Here is a 16558-nt window from a genome sequence, read left to right on the forward strand (position 1 = left end):
GCTCCCCAGCAATTGCTTTTTGGGGTGGAGACCCATATCTCTCCCTTATGATAGGGGTATTCCAGGCTGCACAGTTCCCTGCCTTCACTGTGCATTTCCCAGAACAGGTTGCCCAAGAATGCTTTCTCTTTAGAGATGGATAACAGGTATAATTGCTACAGTTATAAGGTACCAAAGTGCACTTCCCATGCAAGGCTTGCTTTATTCTTAAGGCAAAAAGCAAAACATATTAAAAACAGTAAAAGAATCTACACACGTGCTAATAAGATTACCAAAATTAACACTAACATGGACTTTGGCAGGAACAATTCTTCAACCCCCACCCAAAGGGATTCCTTGTGGTTACCATTTCATCACAGCTTCTGTTCAGAACAAGAACACTCATAACATGTTCAGCTTGGCCTTTATACAGATCAAGGGTCTTTGATCTGGAGTTCCCAGACGCAGGTAATAGGTACACAATAGCTTTCTCTCTCTCCAGGGCATATCTTCAGAAGATTGGCTTCAGAGGGGAAAATTTGCATTCCCTTCACCCCAAGGTAATTTGTAGGAAATCCACTTCACACATCTTGTTTCAAAAAGACCTTTGATGGTCCTAATACCTTTTAGAGATTGCATTAATCTTGTCTTCTTGCTAAAGAAGTTCTATGCAATCTCACAATAATACAGAATCATTTGCCTTTAATACAGTGATCTCCAAAGATGTTAAGTCAAACTTAAGTCAATAAAGTTTAATTCAATCAAGTTCATTCAGGATATTGCAGGAAATTGTCAGACTGTCACAATCCCTATCAGAGATAACATATCCTTTGGGATTACAAAACAAAACAACTCCCCTATCTCTTTGCAGAGCATATATTTAGAGCCCTGCACAGATACAAAATTTATATCTACGGATGTGGATATCTGTGGATATAAATTAGTATCCATGTTGTTGCAGGGCTCTACCAGGAACTGGAGCAGCAAAAGCAGCAGCCTGGCGGGCCGCTGCTTCCAGCAGCCAGCACCCCGTGCCGGCAGCTCCTCCAGTGTGGCTGTACTGTCCTCAGCCCCACCGACAGATGTCCCTAGTTGCGCTAGTGCAATGGGCAGGGCTGGGGGCAGGGATGTAGGCAGTGCAGCCACAGTGGAGGAGCTGCAGGCGCAGGGTGCTGGCTCCTGGGAGCGGTGGGACATCAGGCTGCTGCTTTTGCTGCTGTGGTTCCTGGTAGAGCCTTGCAGCTCTGCGGATACCTGCGGATATACATTTTGCATCCATGCAGGGCTCTACATATATTTGACTGGGGAATTGGCCAAATTTCCCCAAGTGTAAGATGTGGGTGGGAGAGGAGAGTGGAGAAAACATAGGAAAATGGATATTCTCAGGCTACTCCAAAAAAAATCTTCTCCCCATTTCAAATTACAAAAATTGATCAAGATCTCACTCACATTACAGTCAATGGAAAAGCTCCTAACAACTTCAGTGGAAGTTGGAGCAGACTCTATAATTCATATACTTGTCACAAATACTGGTGATGCAGTCTCCTTCACTGGTTATGATTATGAGAAAAGAGTTTGGTTAAAATGGGGAAACAAATTAACAGATATCACCAGTCATTCATCCCTCCAACAGTGGGGCATACTTAAACGTTAATATTTCTAAAACTGGAATTACCTGGCTGTCAGTCTGACAAGGGAATATAGCTGGAAGAAGTATCACTAAAACCTGATTCAAGGTCATTTCAAGTTCATTTTCAAGTTCATCCATTCCAAGCACATACCGTTATCTAATGCTTAGTATGGGCTAAGAGGAAAACATTTTAAGGGACCTTTTTGTTAAAGTAGAGGAAGCACTTAAAACAATCAAAAACAAAGCAACCAACTAAAAAGGAGAATGAAATGATCTGATCTCAATGGTTAATATAAGGGGCATGAAAACATTCCCACTTGTATTATGTATTATTTTGTTTCCCAGAGACAAAGGGGTCACAGGCAACTAGAAATAAAATATTCAAACACAAACTATTTCTGACATTTTATATTTGTTTAATTAGAAATCATGTTGGAAAAGGTATCAATTCATATATGTCAAATTAACTGGCTATAGGGTATCTTGTTAAACGTTAATATTAAGCCTGGTAGTTCCTGTCAAACTTAATGTGTTAATAAGGAAACAATTACATATTTATAGCTTATGTCATTTTGAGTTAGAGGACAAGCTTTAATAACCAGTGAGAGCTAACGTATAATAGCTGTCTTATTAAATCAAATGTTTATTCAAAACACCTAATTTAATTTAAAGTTATAGTGTTTTGCAATTGCAAGCAGAGAAACTACATTTGAGAATGTAAAACACCACGTGGAATAGAAGGAAGTGGTTGTTGGTAAGTTGCAGCTGCTTTGTCTTGTGTCTCTATTTGTTCTAACTATCTTGATTTCAGCAAGGCTGCTGGTGGATAATCTTGGGATCAGTAGAATCAATTGTCTTTTTGTTGGCAAAATATTATACACAGGGGATATCTGGACTATTGCTCTTGCTCTCTGTCGAAGTCAGACTCATAATATTTGATGTCCTTCCAGCCTTGAAAGTATTTTTCAGTGTGCACAATATTCCAACTTCATGTTACCTAATTTTGGTCTATCACATAAGCTTCCTTGTTTCTGACGTAAGAACATATTAATTGAAGTATGATTCAGTGTACCTTGATTCCAGTCAAGCCAGTGTCTGACTGATGCAGCAGTAGTCAGAATTCTAAAAGAGAGCAAGTGGGAGGGACAAAAGAAAGCCACAGAAAGGTCATGTTCTAAAAGAGAGTAGACCAAATACCAGCAATACACTGCCATTTTCATTGTTCCCTTCCTTCCTACCCACATAGCCAATGTGGAGGTATTATACTGAACAGGAAGGCCATAGTATCAAAAAAAAAAAAATCCCACAAACCAGAAATAACAATCCAAAATAGTATTTTAAGTCTATCCTGTCAGAGATCATCATTATCAAGTGCGCTGACATCTACAAAGCATTTTGCATTAGAGACTACTGGTGTCAGAGACTCGTGAGTTATACACTGCAATGGAGACACAGCATCAACCCAAGAATCCACAAACTCATCCCAAGAATTCTACAGAAACTAAAGAAACAGAAGCACACCAATCTGAAATATAATAAAGTTAATGGTCTGTCAGAAGCCCTCATAAATTCAGTTCAGGTTTCTATTCCAATTCCACTCCTTTCATTAGTGATATATAATCACTTTTGTCCTAATTGTTTTTACCTAGTAGCTTTTATTGTTACAAGTAGCTCCTGTGATTATTACAACTCAAAGAGATCACAGAAGAGAATCTCTAATCTCTTGCCGGCAAGTTAAAGAAGTATGGGCTGGATGAATGGACTATAAGATGTATAGAAAGCTGGATAGATCGTCGGGCTCAATGGGTAGTGATCAATGGCTCCATGTCTGGTTGGCAGCCGGTATCAAGCGGAGTGCCCCAAGGGTCGGTCCTGGGGTTGGTTTTGTTCAATATCTTCATTAATGGCTGGAGGATGGCATGGACTGCACACTTAGCAAGTTTGCAGATGACACTAAACTAGGACGAGTGGTAGATACGCTGGAGGGTAGGGATAGGATACAGAGGGACCTAGACAAATTAGAGGATTGGGCCAAAAGAAACCTGATGAGGTTCAACAAGGACAAGTGCAGAGTCCAGCACTTAGGACGAAAGAATCCCATGCACTGCCAAAGACTAGGGACCGGATGGCTAGGCAACAGTGCTGCAGAAAAGGACCCAGGGGTTATAGTGGATGAGAAGCTGGATATGAGTCGACAGTGTGCCCTTGTTGCCAAGAAGGCTAATGGCATTTTGGGCTGTATAAGTAGGGGCATTGCCAGCAGATCAAGGGACATGATCATTCCCCTCTATTGGACATTGGTGAGCCCTCATCTAGAGTACGGTGTCAGTTTTGGGCCCCACATTACAAGAAGGATGTGGAAAAATTGGAAAGAGTCCAGTGGAGGGCAACAAAAATGATTAGGGGGCTGGAGCACATGACTTATGAGGAGAGGTTGAAGGAACTGGGATTGTTTAGTCTGCAGAAGAGAAGAATGACGGGGGATTTGATAGCTGCTTTCAACTACCTGAAAGGGGGTTCCAAAGAGGATGAATCTAGACTGTTCTCAGAGGTACCAGATGACAGAACAAGGAGTAATTGTCTCAAGTTGCAGTGGGGGAGGTTTAGGTTGGATATTAGGAAAAACTTTTTCACTAGGAGGGTGGTGAAGCATTGGAATGGGTTTCCTAGGGAGGTGGTGAAATCTTTTTCCTTAGAGGTTTTTAAGGTCAGGCTTGACAAAGCTCTGGCTGGGATGATTTAGTTGGGAATTGGTCCTGCTTTGAGCAGGAGGTTGGACTAGATGACCTCCTGAGGTCCCTTCCAACCCTGACATTCTATGATTCTGTGAATTTCCATTTTATTTATTTTGTGCATTTACAGCACTTTAGTAAGTTTGACTGTTTCCTCTGTATACCCACTTAGTCAGCACACCTGTTTGCATGAGATTTTTCATACACCAAAAAGTAAGAGGAAATATTTTTTAAAAACCTAGACAAATATTAATGTAAAATCACAAACACTGGCAAAAAGAGTCAGGGGTAGGGTGCAGTATCTGAAGCCATTTTTAATTTCATTCAAAGTTGCTTATGCTCTTCCAATTTAACATAGATGTGTGGATAGTGTTGTCACTGTTTTGCTGACATACTCAATCCATTCTCTTATCAAGTGTGCTTTTCAAAGTGTACCCTTAAAGACTTAAAAGCTTGCTACTCAATCTACCCCAGAGGTGAAAGATCCTGAGAAATCCAGCAAAAGAAAAAAATGTGTACATGGAATTTAATGGATGCCTTTGAATTTTGCCTGAGAGTCTACAAAATCCAGTGATGTTTTAGTCAAAGATCTTGAGGCTTCAAGCTCAAAGTGAACAGCTATATTATTAACAGTGGGTAATTACTGAACAGCTATTTTCATTGTGTTAAGCACTGACATGATTAAAAAGCAGAAAGAGTAGATGATCTGAAGGTTATTAGAGCTTGCTTTTTCCATTTCTTCCTCTTAATGCTTGAAGAAAAGTATCCCTTTTTGTGATGCTTTTACTAATTAGAATTTGAATTCATTTTACCTCCCCAATTCACTGAAGTTCCCGGGAAGATACAGAAGTTTTACGGACACCCTTCTTCTCTCTTCTCTACCTGCCACCCGAACAACCCAAACCAAATCCATTGACCATGATGGCCATCTCTCCACCCTTTCAAGCTGTTTCAGGACAAGCTCCAGTTCCCTTTTGAACAGTCATCCAGATTGGTCCCTAGCAGCAACTGGCATCCCTTTCATACCTCCCCTTTTCACTATAGCTGCTGGAACTGTTATCCCTTCCTTTCATTTTGTCATTGTGCATTCGGAATCAGGTCATAGTTTATTTCCTTACACAGGCAAGTCTCTATAAGCATTAGTGACTAGCACACTTCATGACTAGTGGAGAAATTAGATTTTTCCCTTTAGTTTCTATTTCATGAAAATATGACTCTATTCTGTTAATTTAACAGTGTAATTGCAATCAAAACAGTATGCTGAAGAGTAAATTGTGCAACCTGGGGTACACACGTGCACACACACACAAATTAACATCTTGTATCTTTCAGATTCTAATGAAAGAAATACATGATTACCCCCTCTAACGTTAAGGCTGAATAGGTCCATGAACCTCTAGTGGCTGCCTTCAAGGAGGTAAGGTAAAGCAAGCCAGGTTGGGCCAGGGAACTCTTGGCATGGGGGCTTTACCCCTCTGATTTTATGTAAAGCTTGCCTGGCTGGGCCTAGGAATTTCCAAGAAACTCTTTCCACAGTTGGATGTATAAAGCATGTCAAGTTAGACAGGTCCAGAGGTATGGGGCTATTCTGCAGTGACCTCCCCAGATCAACATGTAAGCACTTATAGTCAATGCCACACTTGGTGACCTGTTAGTACAATAAGATATTAGAGCCTTGTATGCTAGAGTAAGTACTTACACCATGGAGTGCCTGGGCAAGTAGCCAGTGGATAGCTCAGTGATTTAAGCATTGGCCTGCTAAACCCAGGGTTGTAAGTTCAATCCTTAAGGGGGACAGTTAGGGGATCTAGTGCAAAAATCTGTCAGGGATGGTACTTGGTCCTGCTGTGAAGGAAGGGAACTGGACTTGATGACCTTTCAAGGTCCCTTCCAGTTCTATGAGATAATTTTTTTTTTAAATGGGCAGCAGGTTTAAAACAAATGAAAGGAAGTTCTTCTTCACACAGTACACAGTCAACTTGTAGAACTCCTTGCCTGAGGAGGTTGTGAAGGCTAGGACTATAACAGCGTTTAAAGGAGAACTGGATAAATTCATGGAGGTTAAGTCCATTAATGGATATTAGCCAGGATTGGTAAGGAAGGGTGTCCCTAGCCTCTGTTTGTCAGAGGGCGGAGATGGATGGCAGGAGAGAGATCACTTGATCATTGCCTGTTGAGTTCACTCCCTCTGGGGCACCTGGCATTGGCCACTGTCAGTAGACAGGATATGGGCTAGATGGACCTTTGGTCTGACTCAGTACGGCCATTCTTATGTTCTTTTGCCTTAGAAACTCCCTAGCATGACGAGTATTTTGAGATCCATCACTGCATGGAAGAAAATTAAAGCCTTAGCTCTCCAGGACCCAGACTTCATGTGCCAATTCTGAGACAGGCATTCCATTTTTTTGTTGATTTTAGATGTGTCTCCAAATTTGTGAGTTTCAGCTTTAAATCTGAAGAGGCTATCATCATCTCTCCAGAATGTCTTAAGCACTTTCAGACCTTTGGAAGAAAAGGGCCAAAACTGTTTCACTATTAGTAATCATGGAGTAAAGAGAATAGTGTCACTAATGGCTCCTAATTAACAGTTAAAATTCCCTAGACACACAACTTTTGCCTGCACATCCAACTATTTATTCAAATGATCCATTTGCTCAATGTCTTTTTCTTCCATTTCACACTAGAACACTGTCTCTATGTATGTAAAATGCAGGGTTCCATGTTCGGTGCCATGCCATTTCCTCTCCCGTGTTATTTTCAGGAAAAGAGTAACTTGAGTCCCAAGTTGTTCAACAACAATAACACAGCTGAAGTATCCATCCACTAGTGGAAATGGTTTCAGTCAGCAGCAGACAAATCAGAGTAACATACTTCAGGAGTAGATAATACAGAGCAGGGCTTTCACTAGTGTAGCATGGGAACAAAATAAAAAATTTAAAAAAAAAATGAAGCAGCCTGTAAACATGAAAAGTAACAGGCCTATGGGGTGAAGCTGACTGGCTTTAACTGGAAAGCTAGTCTCTTTTCTTGTGCATACATGTTTCCCAATTGGCACTTGCTATTTTTGGTAAGGTTGCTGCAAGTCCCCACACATCCTTCATCCAGCACCAGTTAAACAGTATATAATAATAATTTGGTATTAAATACTGGCAGGCAAGAGGTTTCCTTCATTCATCTTCTTACCACTGCCAAGGCAATCAAATTAATTCTGTTAACAGCCTGCCAAGTCAACTAGCCTACTAAACTGTCCTGTCTTAAAAATGAAATCGAGACATTCATATCAAATCATACCACTTCCCCACTCAGTGTGATCACTGGAGCCTCGCCAAGGGGAATGACTACTATCATTATACAATGCCATGTGATGGCTTTAATGAGCTGACATTTCCTGTTGCTAAATTGCCATGTCTGAAAGCCAAACAAAATAGTGTTCAATCTCTTTGGAAACCAGTTTGTTTTTTTACCTTTTGCCTTCCATTCCCCCCACAATGCTTCCCCATCCACTCCTGCCTATATACAGGGGTTTGATATAAAAATTAGCCTCCAAACTTGTGAACACAAACCAGCAAAATGAAGTTCTATGATATCTGTTTAAAAGACTGTATCTCTATAAAATATCTGTTTCTCTAGAAAATTGAACAATTAATAACTGAATAGATGGGATTACACTGACTAGTACCATTGGTGCAGGGTGGCCACATGACCCATGCTATACGGGTTAGAGTTCTGCCCCATGTTCATATTTGTGCTGTTCTATGCTACAGAAGTTTCACTGACTTCAGGGTATTTATTTCACAGTTCACCTCACAATTCACTGAAGCAGTGGCATATGGGAGAGTTCAAAAGGTCTTTTTGGACTGTCAAGGAAACTTGGGGAGAAGTAGTCAAATTCTCATAATTCTCTGAGAAATTCTCACAATTGTCATTTAACTTTAAATTTATGGCCCAGATTAAGCAGGAAGTCATCTTTATGCAATTGTGCTGATCCCATCACTAAAGTAGCCAGCTGTGCTAAAAACTTGAGGATAATTTTAACCTGATCATTCTGCTTTTGCATTCAATCCACAACCATATTGGATTGAAAGATCAATCCCCATGTTGACAATCCATAGTATATAAGAGAGTCAATAATCCTCTGCATTACATGTTCCATATAAATTTGACACTTTATTATAAACTGCTATAAATATCAATCAGATAAGTAACTGGAGGTGAATAATCAGGAAGAAGAAATTTCTATGCTCAATACAGCTAGTCAGAAAATATTCACAGAAATAGTTTTCCATTAAAAATGCCCTTAGGTGAAAACAAGGTTTTTATTGTTGGTTTGCTGTTCTGTTTGTTTGTTTGTTTTGCTGAAAATTGTATTGATTTCAATGAAATTTCTCGTGGATTATATTTTAATTAAGTTTCTCATTTCCAAATATATTGTTTTAAAAAAATGTCTCAATTTTGTTTCAAAATATTTTTTGAAGTTTTACTTTCATGTATTTCATTATTTCATATGTCCATAGTAGTAGTAGTGCATAATATCACGTCATACTATGAAATGCCATATTGACATAGTGAAAATATTCTGTCATTAAAGCGAGCTGCCACTTAATATAGATTACAACATATTATTTCTAGATTAGAGTCTCCCTTCTTTGTATTTTAATGAAACAGTTGGACACATTCACAGTTTCAAAAAGAAAATAATCATCCAGTGTACTAACTAGAGGAACAGCTGGTTTCAATAGCATAGAAAAGTGATTCCAGGATAAAACAAGGATATGAAGTGCAAATATTTATTTTAAAAGTACTGCATTATTCCTGAATAATTTTAATTTTAGAAGTTTAAAATGTGGTCATTTCTCCCCCAACCCCCGCCTTCTTAATAAGGTGTGTCAAGCAATAGAGATGGGAGAAAAGGAGAATAGAATTTATTATTTATTTTTAGGGGAAAAAAGGGGGAAGGAAGAAGAGTTATTTGCACAGGAAAATATTAACAAGCCATATCCTACTGTTCTACGACCAAAGGCAATTTCAAATATCCTATTTTGACTTATTCCATTTTTTTTAAAGTCCCAAAATCAACACCCTGATAGTGCTTTCTTATGCATCTCCATTCACTATTCATTTTGGTCATGTCAGGTGAGCTAAGATAGTGAATAAAACCATAACACATCCAACAAGATGAAGGTGAATGAGATTAACTCACTACATGCACCCACTTGCAGCTAGGCATGCATGTAGCATGTTCTCGTCTTCTTTCCTGCACCCTGCTATGGTCTGCCTCCTTCCATGATTCATCCCTCCAGCCAGGTCACAGATTATATCCACCCCTTTTGAGGTATACAAGGAGTCCAACAAAGGACATGCAACATAGTCTGCAGTTGACTGCAGCTGCATCGTGGGTCATTAGAAAAACCTCACTTAAAGAGATTGGCCACACAGTTGCCACAACCTGTTCAAAACCGATTCAGAGATGACCACAGGTGCCTTGGCAGACTAAAACCTGGTGGACGGATGGTTGGGTCAATGATGAGAGAGTGATTAATGACTGTCGTCGCTGACCACTCATTGTGCCAGATTCCACTGTCACATCCTATGATGGCAAAGATGATCATAAAGGGCATCTAGAAGACGGGCAAGCTGGCGGATGATTGAAGAGCTCTGCGTACAAAGACAGGTTGCTATTATCATAGATCTTGGCCAGCAGCATGACGGAGGCCTTCTCACAGTGAATATACAGCATTGCTATGTTACTGAGTAATGGTAGCCATGGTAACAGATTTGCCAGTAAAGTCCCGGTAACAATACGCATAGCTTTGTTAAGCTCTACATCAACCAGTCTCTTGTGAGATGAATGACACCAGACAAGAGCACAGTACTCTGCTGTTGAATAGCAGAGGGCAAGGGCTGATGTTCTAAGCATCTGGGTGCTCACACCACAGGTTGAACCGGACAATTTTCTGAGCAGGTTGTTCCAAGTGCTGACTTTGGCAGCCATCTTCCTTAAGTGATTGTGGTACGTTAATGACCTATCCAATGTCTCATAAACCAGGTTTAGATCATGCTGCAGGTGTGGCCATTGAGGAAAACATTGAACTCATGGCTTGTGCTTGCATTATGCAGATAAAATACACTAGAAATTGTCTTGAAAAAGTTTGACTGCAGGCACCATTGACTACAATAGTCTGCCAGGAACTTCATATCATCATTCAAAACCATGTCAATTTCTGAGAAGGACTGAGCTTGGTAGCTGCAGCAGATGTTGTCAGCATAGATAAACTTGCACAAGAATGTAGCTGGCGCAAGAGTGTAGCTGTACACATTGAACAGTATCAGTGAAAGAACTGCGCCTTGAAGAAGGCCATTGATCTGACAATTCCAAGAGCTACAGCAATTGCCCATGTGTACTCTAAACCACCTATTTTGGAGAAGGAGCTCTACTACTACGACCACCCAATGTGGAGCAACTCAAAAGAGTTTAAACAAAAGTCATCTGTGCCAAACTGTGTCATACGCTGCCATCAAATTCCAGAACATGGCTCCCACCTTTAGATTTTATTGAAAACTGTTTTCAATAAAGGTCCTCGAGGCCAGGATTTGATCATCCTTTCCTGAACCCTGCCTGCTTGACCTGCAAGACATCGTCAAAATCTGGTGAGATTCATTGGAGGATCAAACGCTCGAACATCTTGAAACACACTGACAATAAGGATATTGGGTGGTAACTTGACATGTTGTGGGGGTCCTTGTCTGGCTTAAGAATGGCAATAATCTTTGCTTGATGCCAAGTGTACGGTAACTTCTTCTCATTAATGACCCTGTAAGAGGGTCCGGACTCACCCCTGTGGCGCCTCCTGCTGGTCGTCCAGGGAATTAGCTCTCCAGCCTCTGGAGTGCCCTCTGCAGGCCAGTGATCCGCCTGTCCTCCTCCTCAGGCTCCCGTGTCCCTCTCAGGACCCCGGTGCCCCTTGCTTCGGGTGCTGCCCCTGGCAGTACCCACACACGCTAGGTCTCCCCTCCCAGGGGAACTCCCACCCACTAACCCCACCTCACCTCAGGATAAGGCCACTGCCAGTCACCATCTAGCCGCCACTCTCTGGGGCAGACTGCAGTATAGGCTACTCATCATTGGCAAGGTTGGGTTTGGACCTACTGCCTTGGCCTAGCCCTGGGTTGCCCTCTGCAACCCCCAGTACCCCTTGGCCTATTACCAGGCCGCAGCCTGGGGCTATCCAGGCTGGAGCTCCCCAGCTCCTCAGCCTTTCCCCAGCCCTGCTCCACTCAGGTACCCTGTCCAGCTCCCTGCAGCCAGGCCCTTCTCTCTCTGAAGGCAGAGAGAGACTACCTGCTGAGCTCCTGGCTCCTAGCCTCTTATATAGACCAGCTGACACCTGATTGGGGCATGGCCCCAGCTGCAGCCACTTCCCCCAATCAGCCAGGGTTTTACCTTGCCCTGCCCCAGCCCTCTGCAGGGCTTTTCCAACCCCTCAGGGCAGGAGCGGGTGTCCACCCTGCTACAGACCCATATGTAGAAGTAAGCCACTGTGACACCTTTGGCCAAAATGCTTGAGGAATTCTGGCAAGATGTTATCATAGCCCGCCACTGTTGGATGGAGTTAAGGGGCTTATCTAGCTCATCAACGGTGAATGGCTCTGGTTGACTCCTATCTACATTCTGATGTCAAAGTTGGTGCCATTCATCATATATTTTGTGTTTGAATTGTTTTTCCAGTGGGACCTCTGCTACCCACAGTAGATGACTTTCAACCTCACTGGGCTTAACCAGTGGGCGATTTTGACCCGGAGGTTGTTGAGCAGCGGCCAGCTGGCTGATTAAGTTCCAGCACTTCCAGCTGGAGTAAGTGAAGTCAAGTTTATCCGTAGATTCCTTTCACCGAGTAAGCCTGGAGGCATCCATAGACTCAATTGGTTGGTTGGCGATGTCCGAGTCACTAAGGAATTCAAATTTCCTGAGCAAGTCTTCGCATTTGGCACTCAGGCAGAGAGTGTAAATTGGTCAATAGCTCCATGGTATAGCTGAGCATACGGCTTTATAAATGGTTCCTTGAAATTGGCAGTAGGCTTCATCGACTGTGATACAATGCAATGGAATGGGAACCACACTATGTTCCAGTGCATCACAGAACTCTATATAATCTCCCTTAACCCCTATCTACTCTTTCGGTTGCGTAAAGATCACCATTTGCAATAACTAGCAAGGAGCTGAGAACTGGGTACATATTTTTAGTTATATATAACTTTGGAACGATACAATGAGTATCTAGAGATGAATTCTAGAGATGAAGTGGGGCTCTTCATTCTTCTGAGTTGATGCTTAAGATGCTAGAGAGAAACAAAGTAAAACATCCAAAATAGGCATATTGGGAACATGGACTCTATGAAAATATTGTGGTTTCGGGGGGCTCATCTTCAATTATTTTGTGATTTATAGATACCACAGTCATAAATGACAATGAGAAATCTCAAATAGATTTAGTAAGGACCTGTCACATGACAAGTCTATCCCAACATACCAGGCCTGGATAATAGTAGAGCCCTTGCTAGTTCTCTTTTTATCAACATCCTCCATAACTGCAGTGCATACACATCATTTTGTAAAAGTGTGTCCACTTTTATCCATTCTCCAGGATGACAACATGAAATGGCAAATTAGCCAGGAGGCTATGGTCTCCATGTGCCTTATACATAGGGAAAAGTCAGACAATCAAGGTGTATGAAAGATTAATGCAGAAAACATACAGACATGGAGAAACATTTTTTTTCCTATTAGAAAAAAGTTAGTGCTGCCACAGCTGGGGGTGTGAACTCTTTTGTTAACAGCACAAAGGCCTACAGTTTATCTGCTAATTTCTATTAATCACTATTAAACACTAAAGTCCAGGTAAAGAGTGCCCCAATGGCAACATGAAAGCATTAATCAGCTGCATCTCTAAGTTTTTATTGTTAATCTCTCCAACCACACACTTAGCCCAGTGGAAGAGTCTGTCCTATCTCGGGGACTCTCATTCTGCCCCACCACCCCCACGAAGATGATACAATTCTGCGGTGATCTCTGACTCAAGGAATATTTTTAACACACCACTGAACAGTGCACTGACCCAAAGGAACCCTCCTACCAACACCACAAGAAGAAGAATTCTGCGTGGACTCCTCCTGACGGTCAAAATGACAGACTGGACTTCTACATAGAGTGCTTCCGCAGACATGCGCAGGCTGAAATTGTGAACAAACAGCATCATTTGCCCCATAACCTCAGCCGTACAGAACGCAATGCCATCCACAGCCTCAGAAATAACTCTGACATTATAATCCAAGGGACTGACAAAGGAGGTGCTGTAGTCATAATGAACAGGTCAGATTATGAACAGGAGGATGCCAGGCAACTCTTCAACACCATATTCTACAGGCCACTATCCCCCAATCCTACCGAGGAGTACCAAAAGAAACTACACCATCTGCTATAGCACAGGAACAAATCTACTCAGACACACCCCCAGAACCCTGACCAGGGGTATTTTATCTGCTACCCAAGATCCATAAACCTGGAAACCCAGGATGCTCCATCATCTTAGGCATTGGCACACTTACGGCAGGATTGTCTGGCTATTTGGACTCTCTCCTCAGACCCTATGCAACCAGCACTCCTAGCTATCTTCGAGACTCCACCGACTTCCTCAGGAAACTACAATGCATTGGTGGTCTTCCAGAAAACACCATCCTGGCCACCATGGATGTAGAAGCTCTTTACACCAATATTCCACATGAGGATGGATTACAAGCTGTCAAGAACAGTGTCCCTGATGAGACCACGGTACACCTGGTGGTTGAGCTTTGTGACTTTGTCCTCACCCACAACCATTTCAGATTTGGGGACAACTTATACCTTTAAGGCAGCGGCACTGCTATGAGTACCCGCATGACCCCACAGTATGCCAACATCTTTATGGCTGAATTAGAACTAGGCTCTCGTCCCCTAGCGCCCCTCCTCTACTTGTGATACATTAATGACATCTTCATCATATGAACTCACAGGCAGGAGGCCCTCAAAGAATTCCACCTGGATTTCAACAATTTCCACCCCACCATCAACCTCAGCCTGGACCAGTCCACACAAGAGATCCACTTCCTGGACACTACAGTGCAAATAAGTGATGGTCACATAAACACCACCCCATACTGGAAACCTATTGACCGCTATACTTACTCACATGCCTCCAGCTTCCATCCAGGACACATCACATGATCCATTGTCTACAGACAAGCCCTAAGATACAACTGAATTTGCTCCAATCCCTCAGACAGAGACAAACACCTACAAGAGCTTTATCAAGCATTCTTAAAACTATAGTACCCACCTGGGGAAGTGAGGAAACATTGACAGAGTGAGACGGGTACCCAGAAGTCACCTACTACAGGACAGGCCCAACAAGGAAAATAACAAAACACCCTGGCCATCACGTACAGCCCCCAGCTAAAACCTCTCCAGCACATCAGCAACGATCTACAACCTATCCTGGAAAATGATCCCTCACTCTCACAGACCTTGGAAGGCAGTTCAGTCCTCGTTTACAGACAGCCCCCAAACCTGAAGCAAATACTCACCAGCAACTACACACCACACCACAGAAACACTAACCCAGGAATCAATCCCTGTAACAAACCTTGTTGCCTACTCTGTCCCCATATCTACTCTAGCGACACTATCAGAGGACCCAACCACATCAGCCACACCATCAGGGACTCATTCACCTGCACATCTACTAATGTGATATATGCCATCATGTGCCAGCAATGCCCCTTTGCCATGTACATTGGCCAAACCGGACAGTCTGTACATAAAAGAATAAATGGACACAAATCAGACATCAGGAATAGTAACATGCAAAAGCCAGTAGGAGAACACTTCAATCTTCCTGGACATTCAATAACAGATTTAAAAGTAGCCATCCTTCAATAAAAAAACTTCAGAAACAGACTTCAAAGAGAAACTGCAGAACTAAAATTCATTTGCAAATTTAACACCATTAATTTGGGCTTGAATAGTGACTGGGAGTGGCTGGCTCACCATAAAAACAATGTTGCCTCTCCTGGAATTGACACCTCCTCAACAATTTTTGGGAGTGAACTACATCCACCCTGATTGTATTGGCCCTGTCAACACTGGTTCTCCACTTGTTAGGTAGCTCCCTTCTTTTCATGTGTCAGTATAATAAAGCCGTCATCTGTAATTTTCACTCCATGCATCTGAAGAAGTGGTTTTTTACCCACGGAAGCTTATGCCCAAATAAATCTGTTAGACTTTAAGGTGCCACTGGACTCCTTGTTGTTTTTGTGGAATAAGATTAACACGGCTACCCCCTTGATCTCTAAGTTTGGAATTCTTGGGACTGGCTTGGGATTTCTGAAGTTATGAGTTGGGAAATGATTGTGATGTTCATCCTATCCATTTACCTATCCTTGTTTAGTCTTGCTAAACGCTCATGCAAAAGACTGAAAAATACAATATATCCATATTATGTTGTGCATAGCAGTTCCATATTCATTAAGAAAGACCATGTTGTCAGATACGTGCCAAAATGGATAAGCAGAAGTTTCTCCATTTTCAAAAGAGGGATTGACCATAGCCCATTTCAGGATTTCCTTTGAAAAGCTTTGGGAGGCAAAAGGCAGCAAGACACATAATGGTGTGTCAGAGCTGCAGGGTATGTAATGACGTGTCAGTATTGTAAACCAGGTCCGATAAAGTAAGACCTGACCCAAATCTTGACAGAGAACTGTAAATCAGTTCAAGATGAGTTTTCCAAATTTACCCAGCTCTAAAAAACAAACAAACAAAAAACCTAAAATGAGGTTTGAAAACTCATGAGAATAAGCTTGTGCATGATATTTCAAGTCCTTTGATGTTGAGTGGTTTGGAAATATAACAAGAATACAACATTTCTCATGGTATTTTACTTGGTGGAAAGCACTGTTTCTTCCAAACCAAAGCAGGAAGGGGCTTCACAATTTTTTATTTTTAAGTTATGAAGTATTTTGAAACTGCCAAATTGTTTGATTCCTATTTAGTTCAAGCTCTAGATGAAGGCTGGCTAGTATTTTCAAACAAGGTGATTAAATTTAGGATTGCATCTATATTTAGGCAACTAAATAAGTGGCATGGAAGGTGCTGGATGTTCAGCATTTTTGAAAATCAGGTCACTTA

This window comes from Trachemys scripta, chromosome 5 (genome assembly GCF_013100865.1).
Source record: "Trachemys scripta elegans isolate TJP31775 chromosome 5, CAS_Tse_1.0, whole genome shotgun sequence".
NCBI lineage: Eukaryota > Metazoa > Chordata > Testudines > Emydidae > Trachemys > Trachemys scripta.